At 39.8% G+C, this 7889-nt stretch overlaps 1 long non-coding RNA gene across 1 annotated transcript; it reads right to left on the bottom strand.

Annotated features, from left to right (window-relative positions):
• Positions 1 to 1319, bottom strand: LOC148693236 (uncharacterized). Its single transcript, XR_015952845.1, has 2 exons — positions 552 to 1319; positions 1 to 194 (listed from the first exon to the last, which is right to left on the bottom strand). It is a non-coding gene; the product is annotated as an uncharacterized LOC148693236 (long non-coding RNA).
• Positions 1320 to 7889: the final 6570 nt, after the last annotated feature.

Consider the following 7889-nt stretch of genomic DNA (forward strand, 5'->3'; position numbering starts at 1 on the left):
TGAACCAAACAGTAAAAGTGGAATATCATTAATGAAAGTATACAAGTATTCCTCATAAAAAAAACATGTGTACTTTAGCCAGGCAAAACTGATATATCCAACAGAATTTAAGCAATCCATGCATCTCTACATATGGCCAGGCAAAACTGATTTCACCTCTTTTTTACAACTTGGTGGATAATGCAATCATCTTCCTGAAATCCAAACCAAAGGGAAAATGAAAATAAATTGTTAAGGACCTATTTCCAGTGATGTTCAAGGACCAAAACTTGCAATCGGCATTGAGAACTCACAAGCACTGACACATTGCTACTTTGTTATACTAAATAACAACGAACAAAACATGCAACTTAAATGAGCAGCTAAACCATCATTACTAGCAAACAAGATGTACAAAACAATACAAGTTTGGACAATCATTTAGCTTAGGTCAAATGCAGTGAGATAAATCTCAATGTTATGACATTAATTTCTAAGAAAGATAGCAAATGCTAAAAACCTTATAGGATCTGCAAAGCAGCGTCTAATAAATAAGTATTTTGAAATCTAACCTTGCTTATATTCCCCAGTTTTGCATCTCATCCAATCTTTGCTCCACAAACGAACTAATCCGGATGATATGTGTGGTATTTGGACCTCTCACTGCCAAAGTCATGAATAGTACCAAAAATTAAAACGATCAATCTAATTCATCAACTTCAATCAACAAACACTACACGTAAATGTAGAACTACAAATATTTTAAACATGTAAAAGTAACTCATGGATAACAAAAATACAAAATTAATCTACAAAGCAGAAAGTGGTGAAACGGTTCTATCAATTTCAAATCGAGATCAATCCCGACAAGAACCAACATAATCAGCCAATAATGTATATGAACCTTTGCCTCCTTGAATCCATGGGACTTTACAATGTGGGAACCCAACTGATTTTTTAGCAAAAGAAGTGTCATTTATTTGATTTTGGAGTAATAGTTGTTTTATCCTGTCAATTAGTTGTCTGTTTTTTTTAATTAGCTTATGAAAAAAATGGCTTTAAGGATAATGCAAATGAGGCATCTTTCAAGGGGCATATGGAATGTGTCTCCCACCATTTCAATGACTTTTTTTAATTACTATGATCTTCTACATCTCTCCTCTCAATTCATGAATTTCATTTACAAATTTCTCATTAACTAAGGCATTTAGCATCATGCCCTTTTTTTGGTAATCAGATATTACAATTTTACAACTGCTTAAATGATGAGTTTTATTATAGTACTAATAGTTATCTAAACCTACCACATGATGACTCACACTTTTGCCTAAAATCTGATAAGACTGTTGAAATCCATGTATTAATTATACATCCACTCCATGCTTTGATGCTCCACACGCAGTGCAGAATCCCAGTTGGCAAGCATGGGTGTATCTGCCATCACTACAATCAAAGGAAAGACAGCAGGGAGAACATTTTAATATTGCTGAGTGTGTGCATGTGGCGTCGGTGTAAAGCTTTCTCCACATGTAGTATAGGTGTAAAGCTTTAACCTTATTGTATATAAGTAAGCCTTCCCATAAGGCTTTAATTATTGAAAATGTACGAAAGTTCAAACCAGTAGGAAATCAATTCTTCTACACTTCGTCATTTTATATGGTATCAGAGCACCTTCCTGGTGCCTGAAACACTTCCGCTCGATCTCGTTGTTCATCATGAGTGACGAAGAAACTCCTAAACACAAACCACAACTCACAACAACAATGGACATCACTGATCCATTCTACATCCATCACTCGGATCACCCGAGTCTACACCTTGTTTCCAAACCATTGGATGGTGACAATTATTCCACATGGAGTCGTGCGATGACAATCAGCCTCAGCGCCAAGAACAAGCTCGGTTTTGTGGATGGTTCGATAGAAGCCCCGCCAAAAACCGACGCCAAATATTCTCTTTGGAAACGGTGCAATGATATGGTCCTCTCATGGGTCGTTAGTTCTGTTGGTAATGATCTGATAAGCAGTGTCCTATACACGGATTCACCTTCTGAGATATGGGAGGATTTGAAGGAACGTTTCTCACAAGGAAACGTTTCTCGCATTTTTCAAATTAAAAGAGAGATCATTGAACATCGACAACGTCAACGATCCATATCGGCATACTATACTAAACTCAAAGGACTTTGGGATGAACTAGCGTCCTACAATACCATCCCAGCCTGCACATGTGGAAAGATGAAAGCGATCAATGAAAGAGAACAACAGGAACAGGTTATTCAATTTCTCATGGGATTGGATGACTCTTATTCGGCTGTTCGTGGACAAATCCTCTTAATGCAGCCACTACCAAACATTCGTAAGGTATATTCTTTGACCTTACAAGAAGAAAAACAAAGAGATGTGGCAGAAGGTGGTGAAAACAACACTACACATGCCATGCACGTATCCAAGACCACCTGGAATAAGCAGCCTCGCAAGCCGAACAATGGTGGCAAGGCATACACCGGTAAGGATTTTCATTGTACTTACTGCGATGGAACTACTCATACAGTTGATTACTGTTTCTACCTTCACGGATTCCCTCCTGGCCACAAGTTTCACGGGAAGGACGTAAAGCCTCCCAACAAAACCAAGCGCGCAGCAGCAAATAATGCCCACAAAGAAGAGGGCAAGTCGAGCACCACCAAAGAACCTGTTGATTTGAAATTCACAGTGGATGAGATCAACAAAATCAAGGCTATTCTTCGTGGTGATGGTAAAAATCAGTTTTTTGCAAATACAGCAGGTATACCTAATACACAATGCTATTCTTTCTCCACGAACAGTCCAGATTCTTGGATTATTGACAGTGGGGCTACATATCACATTTCTTCTTCTTTCAATTTACACGACAAAAGGAGACCACATTCTTCCTCTGTCAATCTGCCAAATGGGTCACAAGCACCAATTTCTTGTCTTGGTTCAATCAAACTCACTTCAAATTTAAACCTAAAAGATGTCCTTCGTGTCCCTGGTTTTCGAGTTAACCTGATGTCAGTTAGCAAAGTTACTCGGGGATTAAATTGTTTGATCATTTTCTTCCCTACTTTTTGTCTCTTACAGGATTTGGCAACGAAGAAGATGATTGGATTGGGGAAGGAGCGTGATGGCCTGTATTACCTAGTTCCAATCACAGAAAAATTCGTCTTTCGACAAAATAAGCCTGGGGTCGTTGCTGCTTCTGCATCCGCATCATCCAATGTCTGGCACCAACGCCTTGGACATCTTTCCACTGGTCCAGCCCGTGTCTTATCTAGTTCCATTCCTGATATCTTTTTTAATTTTGATTCTCATTGTGATGTCTGTCCAGTAGCCAAACAAACAAGGTTACCTTTTCCCTTAAGTTCTACTTCTAGTCTGCAACCTTTCGAGTTAATACATTGTGATATTTGGGGTCCGCATCGTTTGCCATCTTTATCAGGTGCTAAATACTTCTTAACCATAGTTGACGATCACTCCCGATTTACTTGGCTCTTTCTCATGAATTTAAAATCTGAAACACAAGAGAAAATCAAACTGTTTTTTGCTTATGTCAACACTCAATTTAAGCGTCAAGTTAAACAAGTACGCACTGATAATGGCGCAGAATTCATATCCATGCGTTCATTTTTTGCCAACTCAGGTACTGTTTTTCAACATACTTGCCCACACACACCTCAACAAAATGGGGTGGTGGAGCGTAAACATCGACACCTCCTTAATGCAGGTCGCGCACTTCGTTTTCAAGCAAACCTTCCCCTCAAATTTTGGGGAGAAAGTCTTCTCACTGCCACTTATCTTATCAATCGCACACCCACCATCGTTTTATCAAAAAAAAACACCTTATGAAATGCTCTACACACGCCCCCCCACTTACATGCACTTACGGGTTTTTGGGTGCCTTTGCTATGCTACACACACCTCTCCTAAACACAAGTTTGATGCTAGGGCTCACAAGTGTCTCTTTGTTGGTTACCCTTCTGGACAAAAGGGGTATCGTCTCTACAATCTTCACACCCATCAATTTTTTACTAGTCGTGATGTGATTTTTCATGAGCACATCTTCCCTTTTGCTCATCATCCTCTCGACACCCAACCTGATGAAGTTGTGCCCGTCCTTCCTCTTCCTCTCACCGATACCATATCAAATTCTTCCACCTTTCCACAAGAACCCTCATCTCCCATCATCTCTACTCCGCACACCTCTCCTCCTTCACTGGCCGTACCTGTCGCACCTTTCTCACCATCACCTGTGTCGCCACCATCACCTGTGTCGCCCTCACCACCACCTGCCCTTGGTCGTGGCCTCCGCCCCAGGCAACCTTCTGTGTTATTAAAGGATTATGATTGTTCACAGGTCACCACGGCGCCTTCCACTTCCGCTTCTTCTTCGCGGTCAGGTACTCGCTATCCCCTCTCTCATTATCTCTCTCCTTCACATTTATCATCATCTCATCAAGTGTTTATCAATAATATCACTCGTAGCATCGAACCTACTTCTTTTTCCCAGGCCAACCTTGATCCTAATTGGCAAGCTGCCATGCAGTCTGAACTTGTTGCACTTGCACAGAACCATACATGGACACTCACTTCCCTGCCTCCTGGAAAACGTGCAATTGGCAGCAAGTGGGTTTACAAGATCAAATATCGCTCTGATGGCTCCATCAAGCGCTATAAAGCGCGTTTGGTTGCTAAAGGTTACACTCAAATTGAAGGCCTGGACTATTCTGAAACATTCGCACCCGTGGCCAAACTTACCACTGTTCGTTGTTTATTGGCCGTGGCTGCACAACGCCACTGGCCTCTCCATCAGCTCGATGTCCAGAATGCTTTTCTCCATGGTGATTTGGACGAAGAAGTTTTCATGTCTCCACCTCCTGGACTTCGTCGACAGGGGGAGAACTTGGTTTGTCGACTCCATAAATCCCTCTATGGCTTGAAGCAGGCTTCCCGTCAATGGTTTTCAAAGTTTTCTCAAGCTATTCAACTCGTGGGGTTCAAACAATCAACCGCAGACTATTCATTGTTCACCTGCATTACTGCGCATTCCATTACAGTGGTTCTTATCTATGTTGATGACATGATCATTACAGGGAACAACCATGAGGCCATTCAACGGTTGAAACAATTTATTCATCATCAGTTTCGTATTAAGGAACTCGGATCTCTCAAATATTTTCTTGGGATTGAAGTGGCTCGTTCACAGCAAGGCATTTCTATCTCACAAAGGAAATATGTTTTGGACATACTGGACGATGTTGGACTATTAGGGGCATGTCCAGTGGATTTTCCCATGGAACAAGACTTGAAGTTAAGGCCAACGGATGGTGAATTATTAAATGATCCAACCAGATATAGAAGGATCGTGGGACGACTCATCTACCTCACCATAACAAGGCCAGATATCACATTTTCTGTCCAAAACCTTAGCCAGTTCATGAACCAACCACGCAAGCCTCATCTTGAAGCTGCTATGCGAATCTTGAAATACCTCAAAGGGACTCCAGGACAAGGTTTATTTTTTCCATCTACAGATACTTTACAATTGAGTGGTTACTGTGATGCTTCATGGGCATCATGTCTAACGACTAGAAGGTCTGTGACAGGTTATTGTGTGTTTTTGGGGAAATCACTTATCTCCTGGAAGACAAAAAAACAACATACGGTTTCACGATCATCTGCAGAGGCAGAATATAGATCAATGGCTGCAATCACTTGTGAACTTACGTGGCTTCGTTATCTGTTACAAGATTTACAGGTCTCCCATGTAGCTCCAGCTCATGTTTACTGTGACAATAAGGCAGCGCTACACATTGCAGCTAATCCAGTTTTCCACGAGCGAACTAAACATATCGAATTAGATTGTCACTTGGTCCGAGAAAAGTTACATTCAGGAATGATTGCAACAAAGTTCACACCTTCAAAACATCAGTTGGCCGACATATTTACAAAAGCACTAGGAAAGGCATCGTTTCATTCTCTTCTCAGCAAGTTGGGCATTCAAAACATTCATGCTCCAACTTGAGGGGGAGTGTTGAAATCCATGTATTAATTATACATCCACTCCATGCTTTGATGCTCCACACGCATTGCAGAATCCCAGTTGGCAAGCATGGGTGTATCTGCCATCACTACAATCAAAGGAAAGACAGCAGGGAGAACATTTTAATATTGCTGAGTGTGTGCATGTGGCGTCGGTGTAAAGCTTTCTCCACATGTAGTATAGGTGTAAAGCTTTAACCTTATTGTATATAAGTAAGCCTTCCCATAAGGCTTTAATTATTGAAAATGTACGAAAGTTCAAACCAGTAGGAAATCAATTCTTCTACACTTCGTCATTTTATAAAGACTGCCTTAATATGTAAACCTGAGTGGAAGATTTATGTAAAGTGAACTCACACATTTATCTTTTGTAGATGAAGGAATGAATGGAAGAAGATAACCAACTTCTGCACTACCTGTATGATTTGTTCATGTGATTGATCATGGGTAGTTTAGCTAGATCACAAAACTCAATCCATCGGAGTGACACCGGATTACAGTTTAGGCCTCCTCTTATACCATCTGTCACAAGCCCGATGCTTGCATATGAACCTTTGCCTCATTGACTCCGTGGGACCTTACAATGTGGGAACCCAACTGAGTTTTTGGCATCTTTCATTAACCGGAAAATCAAAAATAAAAAAAAAAAACAAAAACAAAAACACTGTAATTATCCTGTAATCGTATCTTAATCTCACTGCCATTTCAAATTAAGGGAAAGAAAAAGTTGAAAACCACCTGAGTCAACGAAATATCCCGTAATCATAAGACATGGAAATGAATTTAAATAATTAAATTAAATTCAACATTTTGGCTTGATTGATATTGGTCGACTATTTCCAATCTTTCTTTCCGCGGGGAAACAAAAGTGACTACATGGAATTCTATTTTATTTATTTTCCTTCATCTCCTAGGCAACCAAAACAGAAAACTTAAACAAAAAATGCCAGAAAAGTTGATGAAACAAACTACAATAAGCTATAAACATTAAAAATTAAATGACCAATTTAAAACAAGAATATTACATGCGACTAAACTTTGAAATTCCGAGCAGTCTCCAAGCGAGTAAACTTTGACATGCATACAGAAAAGGGAATTAAAATTCAAAATCTAAAATGGAACCCAAACTGAAAGTTTTTATTTTAGAAAAGAACTTACACTGGAGGACAACCCACTAAGAGATGATCATATTTACCTCTAGGATCGAGGTCCAATTCTGCCAGGCTTGGCCGAAAACTGGCCAAAAAATCCGCGGTCACCATTTCTTAGATATGAAATTGAGGAAATCCGGCTATGAATTTGCAGAAACTAACTTGGGGGTTGGAAAGAGGACAGAAAAAGGATTCTTGAAGTATAATTTGACGGTCATTGGTGATCGGGGGACGGCGGTGCTGTTGCGTGCAGAAAAAGGGGGAGAAAGAGGATATGGGCGGGGGAAAGGAAGGTGGCTAAGGACAAGGAGAGTTTGAGAGAGAGAGGCGTTAAGTAGAGTAAAAGTAAGTCTAAGGGATAAAAAAATAATATTTATTTAAATATATTAAATTAGAGGGCATAAAACCCTTTTATTGTGTGTTTGTAAATTAATAAAATAATATCTATCTCTGACATTAAAATGACACATGCAAGCTGGACATAAAATTTTGTGTTCAAATTTTAGTAGGCACAAATACGTGACACAAACTAATGTGTTTTTTTGTTAGATGGCACAATTGAAATATTTGGGTGTACAATGGACCTTATAAAGCACAATTATGTATTTGTGCTCAATGAAAATAAGAAAGGCACAAATCAATTGTGTTCTTAGCCCATTTTTCTTGTAGTGCAAATAACATCACCGAAAAGGTGAAA

This window comes from Pyrus communis, chromosome 11, assembly GCF_041283825.1.
Source record: "Pyrus communis isolate YQ-2024b chromosome 11, ASM4128382v1, whole genome shotgun sequence".
Taxonomy (NCBI): Eukaryota; Viridiplantae; Streptophyta; class Magnoliopsida; order Rosales; family Rosaceae; genus Pyrus; species Pyrus communis.